The sequence below is a fragment of the Ceratotherium simum genome, chromosome 19 (assembly GCF_057802395.1).
Source record: "Ceratotherium simum simum isolate JZ-2026a chromosome 19, ASM5780239v1, whole genome shotgun sequence".
Classification (NCBI taxonomy): domain Eukaryota; kingdom Metazoa; phylum Chordata; class Mammalia; order Perissodactyla; family Rhinocerotidae; genus Ceratotherium; species Ceratotherium simum.
In genome coordinates this window covers 10,644,078-10,660,556 of record NC_141918.1, presented here as the reverse complement: position 1 = coordinate 10,660,556, position 16,479 = coordinate 10,644,078, and the positions used below count along the sequence as shown (strand labels likewise).

The 16,479-nt window shown below is 39.9% G+C and overlaps 2 long non-coding RNA genes across 2 annotated transcripts in view; both read left to right on the top strand.

Moving 5' to 3' along the window:
- LOC147914497 (uncharacterized) overlaps positions 1-12,734 on the top strand; it is a 62,495-nt gene extending 49,761 nt beyond the window's left edge. The window contains exons 3-4 of the long non-coding RNA XR_015555219.1: positions 9,604-9,697; positions 11,698-12,734. This is a non-coding gene — a long non-coding RNA (uncharacterized LOC147914497). The remainder of the gene's footprint in view (positions 1-9,603; positions 9,698-11,697) is intronic.
- Positions 12,735-13,244: 510 nt separating this feature from the next.
- LOC147914496 (uncharacterized) lies at positions 13,245-15,622 on the top strand. Its single transcript, XR_015555172.1, has 3 exons — positions 13,245-14,084; positions 14,933-15,257; positions 15,470-15,622. It is a non-coding gene; the product is annotated as an uncharacterized LOC147914496 (long non-coding RNA).
- The last annotated feature ends 857 nt before the right edge of the window (positions 15,623-16,479 follow it).

Genomic DNA, 16,479 nt, shown 5'->3' with positions numbered 1-16,479 from the left:
CTTTTGCCTTTGGACTGAGGGTCTCTTCAGAACAGCACCTCCTTTGTTGAGACAATGCAGGGACTGCAGGAAAATGCACAGCTGCTATTTATGTGGGGACGGAGGGCACTAGCTAGGGAGGGAAGTGACTTTACCCATCAGACTGTTGATATTGGCAGGGTTGATTAGAATAGTAGGTGATCATCTTTGACACCAGATCCTGAGGGGATGAGGGTTCTGTTGAGGAGTTGGGGACCAGGAAAGAGATTGTTAGCCACTTGCCTGGCTGAAACTCCGAGTTGAGGGCTGGGGAATAGAGTCTGGGAGTGATGGTGCTGAGAAAGGGACTCAGGAAAGGGCGCAAAGAGAACCAAAGACACGCTATGTCTACTTCTCAAGGGTCTAGAAGAAGTCTTTCTTATACCTGGAGGGAATCACTGGTGGAGGAATTTAGAACCATTTCATTTCTGTTCTTGGCTGGATAACCATCCTTCTCCAGGCAGTAGGCTGGCTGGCTTCCCTGAAGGATATTAGCTTCCAAATATAACATTAACAACCGAGATGCCATTTTGATTGTACCATTCTAGGGTCTCCTTGCCTGCTGCTCTGGAAGAATGCAAAAAGCTTAGCTCCCAGAGAATCTTTATGAAGATCAGAGAAATTGACACCAGTAGTCCCAGGTAGGCACTCAGAGTCTCTGGGACTGACCCTGGTCCTGCATCTTTCCTAGTAAGCCCATACTACCAGCTGGGATGCTGGCAACTTGGAGATGTATGGATGAAACTCTCATCACTGTTTGCAGTGAGCTATTACTAGCAAGAGACTATTAGCTTAGAGACATTCCATTTCATTTAGTGACTAATGACTAACTATTTTTTTCTCAGCTCTATTTTAGTCATGTTCTGCCATGCTTGGTTCTTGGGACCTTCAATATTAAAACACTGTGGCATTTTCTCTAAACATTGCATTTCTCATGAACTTATTCATTGGTTGTGACCTCTGTGACCTCATATTTTCCAGGTCCAGAAGCTTTATGAACTGTTCAATAGCATTTACTCTTTCTAATTTTATCTTACATTGTTCCTTTCTTAAATCTTATAGCTGTTTAGTAAGCTAGGGTTGATCCACTTGAGAACATGTTACTGGGCCCAGATTAAAACTCTTTTGAGTGGTAACCATTTGAAAATTATTAATTTCATTTTCTCTTTTGCCTTTATGAAAACACAAGCTTTGCTCTAGTTAGTCTAAGGCATCTATTTGCTTCAGGGAGAGAAGGCCTTGGTGCTGGCATGGTGTGACAAGAAAGGACATTCAACTTCCATGTCAGTCAGTCAGGGAAGCAGAACCACTGTGAGGATGGTGGGAAGAAGGGATTTAGTATAAGAATGAGACCGGACACAAATGTGGGAGGAGCTTGGGAAGTGGTGGTCTGGAAGGTAGGTTGGGGGAGATCAGAGAGAGAAGGGCTCCTGACAGTGCTGGTGAACTAGTTGGAGCCTGCAGGGAAACCCAAGAAGCCAAGCACATGTGGCCACTGAAGTGAGACATGAAGGGAACTCGTGGAGAGTCTATGGGAAGCTGTTGACCTTGATATCTACCGCCTCTTGGGTCTGTGTCCAAGTGTCTGGTGGTGCTGCTGATCAGCAAGTTCTGCAGTCAGGAAGACGAACATTTCAGTCTTTTCTCACTCCTCGTTTGGATAAAGGTATATTCTGTTGGAATTTCTTCTTAATTATTCAAAGGTGGAACAAGGGGTAATCCAAAATCCTCTTGCTGATCAATTATTGCTAAGAGGAAGTCTGTGTGTTTGAGGAAGAATGCGGTTGTGAAGGCAGATGTGAGGCAAATGGCAATGCAGGTGGACAGGGGAATGGCGATTGCAGCCCCTGCTTTGTCAGGGGTTGATTTGTTGTGGTCTGCTTTGTAGTCATGTTTGAAAGATTCCCAGTTCATTTTTCCAGATACATAAGTTCTCTGTAGCACAAAATGGAAATTTCATCACCCAAACCAACATTGTATCAAATGTGCAAACTTCATGTCTGACGTTTGTCTTACATCATCTCTGCTGAGTAAATTAAAACAAACAAAATAACGAGAAGGAAATATCTTTATGCCTTTTTAAGTTTAAAAGGCTGGGTTAGTTGTCTTACTCAATTTGTTTACTTTCAAGTTTGCAGACACCTCTACTTGGTTAATTTAATTTCCTACCTCTTACGAGCCCCAATTTTAAATAATGATATTGTAATAACTTCTCCACCATTTGATGACACCTCCATCACCACCCTTCTTGCCTTCTCCTTTGGTTCCATTATTCTTTTGCACTGAGGCTGTTCATACTGCATGTCAATGACAATTTTATTCACCAGGACTCTCTTGCACATAACAATAGAGAAAACTTATATGTGATTTTTACCCCAAAGAAAATTCAATTAATGGGATAATCATATGGGAAGCTATAATCTCATAAGATAATCACTTATGGAAATATGTGTAGTGAATTGATGACAACCTATAAACAAATGCATATTTACATAGGAAGCTTTTAGTACAGAGCTTGGCTCTTAGAAGCACATGAGAATGTTAATGATGATGATGACAAGAATGATGGTAGCGAGAGAAGTCAAGATGGTGGCGTAGGCAGACTCTGAACTCACCTCCTCCCGCTGACACAGCCAATTTACAACTACTCCTGGAAAAATTACCCCTGAGACAGAACTGAAAACTGGATAAGAGGAACTCCTGCAACAAAGGACAATCCTAATTGAGGTGGAAGAGGCAGAAACTCCCTTCTGGAGAGAAAAAACGCTGCCTTCACAAGCCGCAGCGCCTCACGGCCGCCCGGGAGCAACCCACAGGTACGCAGCCTCCCTGGAGGAGTGGGGCCCTGAGCTGGGAGCGCCCCCGCTGTGGGCATTTTGTGGACCCAGCACTATTGAGACGAGTGGCATAATATCTGACTTTGCCGGCTACTAAAACATTGGGGCGTACCCCCAGAAAAGCTGGTTCACAAAGAAATTAAAACCGGTTCTTAAAGGGCCCATGTGCAAACTCACCCGTTTCGGAAAGCAATCTAAAATCACCAGAAAGAAAGGTGCACAGTGCTTTGGTGAAAAGAGACTCACCTGATAGGCTCTGAGTGTGTTGCAGTGGCAGGTGAGACCTCTCCAGGGACTGGGACATAGGCAGCAGCCATTGTTGTGGCCTGGTGTGGGTGTGCTGACACAGACACCATTGGAGTTCTCCCTGGGGCCTGCTAGCCAAAGTCTGCCCCACCCACCAGAGCACTGATTTAATCCAGCTCAGCCAGGGCAGGCAGCCCACCCTAGAGACTGGCCCCACCCAACAACAAGCCCTCAGGCAACTTGTGGGCCTGCATAGATAGGTGACTGGATTCTCTGCAGCCTGGCGACTGAGTCCACTTCAGTGGGGCAGGGCGTGCACAAGGAGCAGGTAGAGACTGTGGGGCGGTGGTGGAGTGTGTGGGGCTCCCGCCGTGGGGAGACTGGGTCCACTTCAGGAGGTCGGGGCGTGCACATGGGGCAGGACTGTGCTGACTGTGTGTGTGGACCTGTGGGCAGCAGGGCTTGTCAGCTGCAGAAGACTTGTGCTTCTCAAAGACACACATAGGGGGTTTGTCCCACCTTCCAAAGCCTGAAACAATTGGGTGCTCCTGTGCCTGAGGCCAGCCCTACCCAGCTGCAATCCTCAGAGAGCTGACAAGAGACATAAAGGCTAGAGGCTTATAGCATTTGTAAGCCCCTGAGCCTAACAACCTACCTCGCTGTGGGCCTACTCACTTAAAAGAAATACTGTAACACAAATGTGGTATTAGAACTTGCAGCCAACTGTGCTGGGGCTCCCCACACCCGATAAAGAAACTGAAGGGCCCACAACAACTACAAGCAGATGAGCATTACAACAGCTGGCCAGGAGCATAACTCGGCCTCCCTGGGCACCTACAGGGAGAGCAAACAGCCACAAAAGAAGGACACATGTAGCCCACATAGGGGTCACCCCTGGAACATTGAGAACTGAGGGAAACACACTGCAGGCCACCTAAGGTATCGCTTATACAAGGTCACCTATCCAAGAGCAGGAGACGTAGCTGACCTACCTAAAACATCATAGACACAAGCACAAGGAAAGAGGCAAAATGAAGAGGCAAAGGAATACATTCCAAGTAAGGAAACAGGACAAAACCCCAGAAAAGGAACTAAGTGAAACAGAAATAAGCAACCTACCCGACAGAGAGTTCAAACAAAAAGAGTTAAAGATGCTCACTGATCTGGGGAGAAGAATAGATGAACTCAGTGAGAATGTCAACAAAGAAATGGAAGATACAAAAAAGAACCAATCAGAAATGAATACAATACAGGAAATGAAAAATTCACTAGAGGGACTCAAAAGCAGAGTAGAGGATACAGAAGAACGGATCTGCGAGCTGGACAAAAGACTAGAAGAAATTACCCAAGCTGAACAGGTAAAAGAAAAAAGAATTAAAAAGAGTGAGGACAGTCTAAGGGACCTCTGGGACAACATGAAGTGCACTAACATCTGTGTTATAGGTGTCCCAGAAGGGGAAGAGTGAGATAAAGGGACAGAGAATCTATTTCAAGAAATAATAGATGAAAACTTCCCTAACCTAAGGAAGGAAACAGACATCCAGGTACAGGAAGTACAGAGAGCACCAAACAAGGTAAACCCAAAGAGGCCCACACCAAGACACATCATAATCAAAATGTCCAGAATTAAAGATAAAGAGAGAATCCTAAAAGCTTCAAGAGAAAGACAAGTTACATACAAAGGAAAACCCATAAGGCTATCAGCTGACTTCTCAGCAGAAACCTTACAGGCTAGAAGAGAGTGGCACGATATATTTAAAGTGCTAAAAGGAAAAAACTTACAGCCAAGAATACTCTACCCGGCAAGGTTATCATTCAGAATGGAAGGACAGATCAAAAGTTTCTCAGACAAGCAAAAATTAAAGGAGTTTGTCACCAAGAAACCAGTGCTACAAGAAATGTTAAAGGGACTGATTTAAGGGGAAAAGTGAAGAAGACAAATAGGAAAAATTATCTAGTTCCATGATGAGAGGGTAATGGATACAAATGCACAAAAAAGAGGTTAGATATGATATCAAAAACATAAAATGAGGGAGGAGGGGAGTTAAGGAGTAGAGCTTTCAGACAGAGGTCATACTAAAGAGACCATCAATTCTGTATAGAAGAAGAAAGGAACAGAGAAGGACTGCTAAAACACTGAGAAAAAAAAGTTAAAAAATGGCAGTAAGTACATACTTATCAATAGCTACTTTAAACGTCAATGCACTAAATGCTCCAATTAAAAGACATAGGGTGGCTGATTGGATAGAACAAGACCCATATATATGCTGCATACAAGAGACACACTTCAGACCTAAAGACACTCACAAACTGAAAGTGAAGAGATGGAAAAAGATACTCCACGCAAATGGCAATGAAAAGAAAGCCGGGGTAGCAATACTGATATCAGACAAAATAGACTTTAAAACAAAAACCGTAAAAAGAGACAAAGAAGGTCATTATATAATGATCAAGGGAACAATCCAACAAGAGGATATAACACTTGTAAATATCTACACACCCAATGTAGGTGCACCTAAATATATAAAGCAATTATTAACAGACATAAAAGGAGAAGTAGACAGTAACACAATAATAGTAGGGGACTTTAACACTCCACTTACACCAATGGATAGATCATCTAAACAGAAGATCTATAAGGAAACATTGGCCTTAAATGACACACTAGAACAGAAGGACCTAGTAGATATATACAGAGCATTCCATCCAAAAACCGAAGAATACACGTTCTTTTCAAATGCACATGGAACATTCTCCAGGATTGATCACATATTAGGCCACAAAACAAGTCTCCATAAATTTAAGAAGATTGAAATAATACCAAGCATCTTTTCTGACCACAATGGTATGAAAATAGAAGTCAACTATAGGAAGAAAATCAGAAAAGCCACAAATATGTGGAGATTAAACAAAATGCTACTGAACAACGACTGGGTCAATGAAGAAATCAAAGAAGAAATCAAAAAATACCTGGACACAAATGAAAATGAAAATACGACATGCCAGAATTTATGGGATACAGCAAAAGCGGTTCTAACAGGGAAGTTTATAGCAATACAGGTCTATCTCAACAAACAAGAAAAATCTCAAATAAACAGCCTAACAATGCACCTAAAGGAACTGGAAAAAGAAGAACAAACCAAGCCCAAAATCAGTAGAAGAAGGGAAATAATAAAAATCAAAGCAGAAATAAATGAAATACAGACCAAAAAAAAACAATAGAAAAATTAATAAAACCAAGAGCTGGTTCTTTGAAAAGATAAACAAAATTGACAAACCTTGAGCTAGACTCACCAAGAAAAAAGAGAGAAGGCACAAATAAGTAAAATCAGAAATGAAAGAGCAGAAATCACAACAGACACCTCAGAAATACAAAAGATTATAAGAGAATACTGTGAAAAGCTATATGCCAACCAATTTGACAATCTAGAAGAAATGGATAAATGCTTAGAATCATACAACCTTCCAAAATTGGATCAAGAAGAAATAGAGAACTTGAATAGACCAATCACCAGTAAGGAGATCGAAACGGTAATCAAAAACCTCCCCAAAAATAAAAGGCCAGGACCAGACAGCTTCTCTGGTGAATTCTACCAAACATTCAAAGAAGACTTAATACCTATCCTTCTTAAACTCTTCCAAAAAATTGAGGAGGGGGAAGCTCCCTAACTCATTCTACGAAGCTGACATTACCCTGATACCAAAACCAGATAAGGACAACACAACAAAAGAAAATTCTAGGCCAATATCACTGATGTACATCGATGCAAAAATCCTCAACAAAATACTAGCAAATCGCATAGAACAATATGTTAAAAATATTATACACCACGATCAAGTGGGATTTATTCCAGGTATGCAGGGATGGTTCAACATTCGCAAATCAATCAACGTAATACACCACATTAATAAAATGAAGAATAAAAATCACAAGATCATCTCAATAGATGCAGAGAAAGCATTTGACGAGATACAGCATCCATTTATGATAAAAACTCTGAATAAAATGGGTCTAGAAGGAAAGTACCTCAACATAATAAAGGCCATATATGACAAACCCACAGCTAATATCATCCTCAATGGTGAAAAACTGAAAGCTATCCCTCTAAGAATAGGAGTCAGACAAGGATGCCCACTGTCACCACTCCTATTTAACATAGTACTGGAAGTCCTGGCCAGAGCAATCAGGCAAGAAAAAGAAATAAAAGAGATCCAAACTGGAAAGGAAGAAGTGAAACTCTCACTATTTGCAGATGACATGATTTTATATATAGAAAACCCTAAATAATCATCCAAAAAACTTTTAGAAGTAATAAACGAATACAGGAAAGTTGCAGGATACAAAATCAACAAACAAAAATCAGTTGCATTTCTATACACTAACAATGAAGTAGCAGAAAGAGAAATTAAGAATACAATCCCATTTACAATTGCAACAAAAAGAATAAAATACCTAGGAATAAACTTAACCAAAGAGGTCAAAGATCTGTACACTGAAAACTATAAAACATTGCTGAAAGAAATTGAAGAAGACACAAAGAAATGGAAAGATATTCCGTGCTCTTGGATTGGAAGAATTAACATAGTTACGATGTCCATACTTCCTAAAGCAATCTATAAATGCAATGCAATTCCTATCAAAGTTCCAACAACACTTTTCACAGAAATTGAACAAAGAATCCTAAAATTTATATGGAACAACAAAAGACCCTGAATAGCTAAAGGAATCCTGAGAACAAAGAACAAAGCTGGAGGTATCACACTCCCTGATTTCAAAATATACTACAAAGCTATAGTAACCAAAACAGCATGGTACTGGCACAAAAACAGACACACAGATCAATGGAATAGAATCCAAGGCCCAGAGATAAACCCACACATCTATGGGCAGATAATCTTCGACAAAGGACCCAAGAACATACAACGGAGAAAAGAAAGTCTCTTCAACAAATGGTGTTGGGAAAACTGGATAGCCACGTGCAAAAAAATGAAAGTAGACCCTTACCTTGCACCACACACAAAAATTAACTCAAAGTGGATTAAAGACTTGAATGTAAGACCTGAAACTATGAAACTCTAGAAGAAAATATAGGCAGTATGCTCTTCAACATCGGGCTTAGCAACATATTTTCAAGCACCATGTCTGACCGGGCAAGACAAACAATAGAAAAAGTAAACAAATGGGACTATGTCAAACTAAAAAGCTTCTGCACAGCAAAGGAAACCATAAACAAAACGAAAAGACAACCTAACAATTGGGAGAAGATGTTTGCAAACTATACATCTGATGAGAGGTTAATCTCCAAAATATATAAAGAACCCATGCATCTCAACAACAAAAAAACTAACAACTCAATTAAAAAATGGGCAAAAGACCTGAACAAACATTTTTCCAAAGAAGATACACAGATGGCCAACAGGCACATGAAATGATGTTCAACATCATTAACTATCAGGGAAATGCAAATCAAAACTACAATGAGATGTCACCTCACGCCCGTCAGAATGGCTATAATTAACAAGACAGGAAACAGCATGTGTTGGAGAGGACGTGGAGAGAAGGGAACTCTCATACACTGCTGGTGGGAGTGCAAACTGGTGCAGCCACTATGGAAGGCGGTATGGAGATTCCTCAAAAAATTAAGGATAGAACTCCCATATGATCCAGCTATTCCACTGCTGGGTATTTATCCAAAGAACTTGAAAACACGAGTGCGTAAAGATACATGCACTCCTGTGTTCATTGCAGCGTTATTCACAATAGCCAAGACTTGGAAGCAACCTAAGTGCCCATCAAGGGACAAATGGATAAAGAAGATGTGGTATATACACACAATGGAATACTACTCAGCCATAAGAAACGATGAAATCCAGCCATTTGTGACAACATGGATGGACATTGAGGGTATTATGCAAAGTGAAATAAGTCAGAGGGAGAAGGTTAAATACCGTACGATCTCCCTCATTAAGTAGTAGATCATAACAAACAAACACATAGAGACAGAGATTGGATTGGTGGTTACCACAGGGGAAGGGGGGAGGGAAGAGGGTGAAATGGATAATTCGGCACATGTCTGTGGTGAGGGGTTGTAATTAGTCTTTGGATGGTGAACATGATGTAATCTATGCAGAAATATAAGTATAATGATGTACACCTGAAATTTATACAATGTTATAAACCAATGTTACTGCAATAAACAAAAAACGAAAAAAATAAAGAAATCAATTAAAAAAATAAAAGAATGATGGTAGTGGTGGTAATGGTGATGTCCAGAGTCGCACATCCATGTATGTACACATGCACACACTGAAACCTGCTGATGGGACAATTCCAACTAGAAGTGTCCCTGTGTCACTTCAGACTCAACATGTTACAAACCAAGCTCATGATATTCCATTTCAAGCCAGATCTTCCTCTTTACTTGGCTATTTCTATAGGACTAGTGTTCTCTTAGTCTTCTGGTTTTTGACACCTCTCTCTCCCACCTCTCTCTGTCTTCAGGGGCATAGGAGTTTAGGAACTAGACTGTTTGCTCACTATGGTATCTTCAGGACCTGTCATAATGGAATGAATGAAGACTGAATACAAGCTCTTGGTAAGTCAATTTGCCTCAGTTTCTATTCTTTCCACATACATGTATTACGCAGCTGCGATGTGAAACGTACTTTGAGGAGAATGGTTTGGCTATATGAAGCCTCAGAAATGGGAACTGGAAATGTTGTATAAGAGAGTGGTCAGTCAGTCAGTTTGGCTTAAACACACACTCTGAATCATTGTGTTACTGACAAGGAGAACAGGTAGATGGAAGGCATTAAGAAGCAGCCAATAGAGGTTTGAAGTTCACAACTTTGTAATGATTTTGACACAAGGTAATTCAGAGCTGCAGTGAGTTTCTGCCGAGAGAAACATCAGCTTCATGTTTGTAACTGAAAATATTGTTAAAATTTTTGGATAGCTTTGGCTGTGGTGGTAGTGCTGGTGAGGAGCTGGAGCAGAGTGTGGGAAGAGGGTGAGAAGGAAGAGAAAGAAATTGAAGACAAAAACTGTCCAACAAAAGCATAAAAATAAAATTAAATAAACCTCTCCATGGCAGACTCTATTGGCTACCTACCTACATTATTCTTTCCTAATAGAATCCTCTGTTTATTCAGGTATCCTTGCTTCTTTATGAGTTTCTGAGGAGGCGAGCCCCATCGGTACACCCAGACAGTGAACTAAAACTGTCCTAAACCAATCATGGTGCTACTCTTCCCTCTCCAGTAACATTAGAATGTGTTATAATTCTGGCCAATGAGGAGACATTGTTTGGAGGAATTCTTGGAAAGGTTTCCTTTAATCTTAAAAAGATCTCAATGTTGTCATGAGGATGTGATGTTTGGTCACTCTGTGACTATGAGGGGTGCTAGCCTGAAGATAAGGTTTCTATACTGAGCGTGTCAGAGTGGAAAGATAAAAATAAGTAGCCCACCCTAGGAATGTCTTAATTTCTCCTTTATTTTCTGAAGGATAGTTTTGCTGATATCAAATTTTTGATTGACAGTCTTTTTTTTCATTACTTTGAATATGTCATTCCACTGTTTCCTGATAGCCATGGTTTCCAATGAAGCCAGCTGTTAATCTTATTAAGAATCTGTTGTACATAGTGAATCATTTTTCTCTTCCTGTTTTCAAGATTTCTCTTTGTTTTTGACTTTTCAAAGTTTGACTATGATGTGTGTAGGTGTGGATCTCTTTGAATTTATTCTACTGGGATTTTGCTGAGCTTCTTGGATATGTGGATTAAAGATTTTCATCAATTTTGTGAATTTTCAACCACTATTTCTTCAAATACTTTTTTATGTCCACCCTCTCTCTCTTCTCTCTTTGGGGCTCCCATTATGCATATGTTATTACACTGATGGTGTCTTATGGATCTCTGAGGCTCTCTTCATTTTTATTCACTTTTTCTTTCTGTTCCTCAGACTGGGTAATCTCTATTAACCTATCTTCAACGTCACTGGTTCTTTGTATGACCAGCTCAAATCTGTTGTTGAGCCCTCCTAAGTGATTTTTTTCATTTCAGCTATTGCGTTTTTTCATTCTGGAATTTCTATTTGGTTTTTAAATTTTTAGGATTCTATTTCTTTACTGATATTATTTATTTGATGAGATATAGTTGTCATACTTTCTTTCAGTTTCTTCACTGAAGAAGAATCTTTAAAATCTTTATCTAGTAAGTCAACATATGGGACCCCTCAGGGACAATTTCTATTAAGTGTTTTTTCCCCCTCTGTGGGCCACATTTTCCTGCTACATACATACATATACATGTTATACATATATACATATACGTACATATACATGTTATATATATATAATTTTTTTCCAAAAATTGGACATTTTAGATGATATAATGTGGCAACTCCAGAATCAGATTTCTAATATCCTTCCAGGATTTGTTGTTGTTGCTATTTTGTTGTTGTCTGTTTGTTTAACAACTTTTCTGGACAAACTCTGTAGAGTCTGTATTCTTTTCAGGGTGTGGCCACTAAAGTCTCTGCTTGTTTTTGTTTTTTAAAATTAATTTATTAAAAAATCCTTATTTTTATTTTTAAGGCTGGCTTTGTAGGGATTGACCCTGGGCCAGCATAGCTTATGGATCAGCAACCGATTGGTCAAAAGATTTCCTTAAATGCCTTGACCCAGTAAGTATTCCATATTTTGATAAGGTGTGTGTCTGTGTGTGTGTGTATTGGGAACATACCTTCAACTCTCAGGCAGTTTACAAGTCTATCTTAGCTTTCACTTCCTTCAGGTGCAGGATCTCGAGGGCAGCAAGATGTGAATGATTGGTACCCTCTCTGGTCTTTTTTGGGCATGAGCACAGCCCTACACACATGCATGATCTTCTAGATTCCCAGCAATATGTCAGAGTTTTTCAAAGCCCCCTATGAAAGTCTCATTCCCTAGATCTTCCTTTTATATTTTTTTTGCCAGGCTTTTATTTGCCCCAATTGGTATTGCAGTCTTAGTCATATGGAATGTTAAACAATTGAATCTGATTGTTTTCGTTAATGCCCAGTGGACAGGGCTTTTCCTGTGGAGCTAAGCTCTGATTCAGTCAAATAGATAGCACCCTGTGAATGCAGCTATTCCAGGGAGCTCTGAGTCAAGTCAAATAGCGACTATGGGGATGAGGTTTTTTGAGGAGCTCCAAAGCCTGTCTGCCCCTCTAGTGGCTCCAAGGCTGGTGGGTTTCAAGGCTACTGCTATGGAGTTGGGGAGGGAGGTAAATAGGAGTAACTCAAGTTAAAATGTCAGGGTCCCTGATCTTTTTTACCAAGCTTTAGTAGTTTCCCTTGAATATGTTAATTAACATTCAGTTTGTTGTAAGCCTTTGGTTAATTTCCAGAGTTCTAAAGAAGTTCATTTTGATAATTTTGCCAGTATTCTCATGGCTTTTAAGGAGGATTGGATTTATGGAGGTCCTGCCTTTGCTGTTCCAGAAGTCCTGCCTCCCCTGCCCCAGTAGTTTCATTTTGTTTTATGTTTTGATGGTCTCACTCTTCATTGGCAAAATGACCAGGAAGCATCATTCCTTATTCAATAAATTCAGATCAGAATTCATATGTAACTCTGGTCAAATACTCTGTTTGCACTAAAATGATTATAATTCTATGGAAGAAAAAAGTTATATCCGTAGTGTATATCCTTGGATTTAGAAGTCTTTTGTTTTCTATGTCTAAGAACGTAGGAGTGGTGTAAACATTCCAAACATTCTGGATACTATTCAGCGATATCAAGTTAAATAGAAAGAATTTAAAACAAATACTGCAGGGAGGGATCTAACATTTATTGAGCATTTAGTACACACCATTTCATTAGAAAAATATTATCTTAGGTATCCAATGCATAGTATCTAAGCAGAGAATTCTTCTATTGGATTTTTACACCAGAGATAAAGGAGAACTACTAGGCAAAAAAGTGCTTAGAAGCCACTTTAAGGTACTACCTCCCCCTCAGTATAATTCTTACTATTTCTATATGTAACTGAGAATATTGTGTGTACACACATGGCAAGTAATATATGTTGAATGAATATGTTAATTAACATATACATTTAAGTTTTGCTCATTTTTGCTTTTGCAGATGCTGGTGAATTTGCTTTTGATCCCTCTTCTCTATTAGATCCTAAGCTATTTGCCTATTACTTCTATGTCATAAATATTGCTAGTAGAGGCTCATCTCTGTGCACAACACATATTCAGAAAGTGGCTAACTTATTGACTGTCCACTCCGAAACCAAATCTGAGGCTGAGGCATGCCATGGCTATTCCCTTGAAAAAATTCCACCCTACTTCACAAAAAGTGAAATTTCTATACTTATTGTCTACAAAAATTGGCTTTACTTTATAAGCTGAGCCATAGTGCCAGAAATATTCCAAAAATAAAGCAAAGATGAAGGAAAGATTTTTGTTCTTCTTTGATATTCATAATAACCAAAATTATATGTAAAAACTTAAGGATACGTGGTTACCCAGAGGGAGGAAAAACTTCTAGTGTAGATTGAACACCACCCTTTCTTTCTCTTTCTCATCCCCTTGAGTTAGCTGCCATCCTACTTCACCCTAGCATGTTGAAGTTATACATCACACTGAACTAGACAATACAGGGAAGGAGGTGGGTGGAAACTGGAGAGGGTTGTGGACACAGCACATTGAGGCATATTGGAGCCTGAATGAGGAAGAAAGAGCAAAGAATTCTAGGGTTATTTACTTTCTCAAATATTCCCAAAGTCTGTGACAGTCTTTACTATCTATCTCAGCAATGCAAGGGAACTTTGGAGAAAGTGCAGAGAGAAGTCACTTTTAGATCAAGTTCCCATGTATGCTCTTTCTGTCCTTCTTACTGTCATATCTCAGAGTAACTTTAGGGATGGCAGTGAGGTTTACCTCTCTGAACATGAACATTTGGCTGGTAGATTGCTGCTGAGTAAGCTAAAGGTGAGTCTCATATTCAAAGTCCTGGGAGCTGTGTCAAAGTTCAAAAGAGAGCCTCATGTTCTAGAAGGCTTTGGAGCTTCTTTAGATGACCCTGGTCATATTCACCTTCTCTGGGCTGGAGGTTGGAGGACAGACTCTAGTCTGGAACTATTGCAGATCTGCTCTGGATCTGTGCTAGAACCGGTTGTGCAATCTTTAATTGTAGTCTTCCTTAGTAATTGTTTATCAACGTAGGTGATAGAAAGTATATAACTTATTAAGTCAAATTGAAATCCCATGTGAATATTTGCATTTAAAGTTTTAACTGGTAAAATTAGAAACAGAGGATTAAAATGTCCTTGCAGAATCTTTGGGTGACAGCTTGTCTCTCATGTATATAAGGGATGAATATTAGGTTAAGCACAGAACTGTGTTAGGTGTTTCAAAACTGTTTATAAGAGTAACAAATGTTAGAATCCAGATTGTTTCCAAATTTGTGCTTGTAACACCTCATCTCTTCTAGCCACATTAAGTAGAAAATGAGTGAGATATGACAGCATAAACTAAGAACTTAAGGATAAACCAAAATCTTATGGATAGACAAAAATCATAGATTTGAGTCTATAATCTAGGCCCTCATCTCCTTAGCTCCTGAATCCAAGCCCTTTGAATTCTGCAAACACCATATTCCCATCGTAGAAAATCTAACCTCGAGATCATGGGTTCTTTTTCTGACCAAGTCTGGCGTGGAAGAGGTAACCCTTGGAGGTTAAGACCTGTTGCTTCATGAACATGGTTTTGGGCTCCTAAGTTTATCCTTGTCTTATTGTAGTTAACAATAGTTCTCTGTTTTTCTTTATATTGACTAGGACTTCTCTCTGTGAAGGTGCACTATTGTGAGCTGGTCGAGATTTTCTGACTATGAATAGAGATGATTTCTTTGGCACCTTCCATGAAGTTCTACTTCAGAATTTCTTTTTTGATGCACTTTTTCTCAAGGAGAAGTGTCTAAATCTGGGCACTGGCAAAAGTGGTGGAGACTTAATCATTGTTGCACTAAGACCTCCCCTCTCTTGGTCCTGCTGCGGTGATGTTGGAAGCCTCTTATCCACAGCTTTCATGAAGCTATTTAGTCTGGAGCGGTGGGGATGCACAAGGATCCTTCTGCTGCTTCCATCATCTCTTGGAGAGCTGGTTGGTACCTTTTCTGGGTAACTATTCATCCTAGGAGGGAGCACTTAGGGACATGTGGTGTTCTGGACTTAGGGGAGCTCACTGAGCCATGCAGTGTCTTTGCAAGATCTAGAGGAGTTGGAAGATCTAGGGGAGGTGAGAGACCTAGAGGAGGTGGTGATCTAGAGGAGGAGGCCAAGTCCTCGGCTCCCCTGAACTCTTTCCAATTGCAGTTTGCAGGTGGTCACAGGAAACTTGTTCTCCATCCTAACAAACAAGATAAGGGAATGTCTGGTCACATAAAGGACATATAAACAAAGAAGACCTACTAAGCAGAAGGGGATAAATGATTGGGTTTGTCTGACTTCACACATGCACAAGGTAAAGTGGAGAACTGAGTCAAGAACTAGACTCTGTTTTTTTCATTAATTGCCTGATGCTTTTCATTGTATTTCCCAGATCCCCTTGGTAGGCACAGCAAGAGAATATACATACATCATGGATCATTCTTTACTTACTAAGCTTTGTGTTTGTGATATGTGAAAGAAATTTTAACGTAAGAGTTGGCGTTTTGTGTAATATAGCTTATAAGTCTAATGGATTGAGACATCAAGTGGGCTTGTGTTAATATTAAAACTTTTCTTGTGTATATGTTCAGTATCTTCCAGTTCAGTTTCTTTTCAATTTCAATTAGTGAGTGGTTTTTAATGTAGGAGCTATACATTGAAGAAAAGGCAAGATTTTACTTTATAGACAGCTCGAGAGACCTCAGGAAGAGTGGAAGAATTCATCTGTATCACTTGAAGCCCATGGAAGCTGAACCTAATACATAGGGACTAGGGCAGCTTTCTGTGTTATGCAGAAAGTGCGAGAAATGTGAAAATGAAAACGAGCTGAAAACTTAATCTTTTGTCCTGACAAAATCATAGTTTTGACTATTTGTAATTTACTCTCACGACATCTGCTGATCCCTGTCGATGGATAAGTCTTTTCCCTTTGCTCCCTTAACGTGTTTTACCATCTCTGTAATACCACTTGTCACACTTTAGGGCAACTCATCTGCCTGCATGTTGTTCTCCCATCACAATTTTAGCCTCCCCAAAGCAGTGCCTGGGACTCAGCCAGCCCTTAACACAGAACCAGGCCTCAGGAAGTGCTCGGTCAATGTTGGGTGAGTGGAGTTGAGTAGTGGCCGCTCACGCATAAATAAATCCTCTCCCTTCTCTCTCTTGGTTTTCTATTC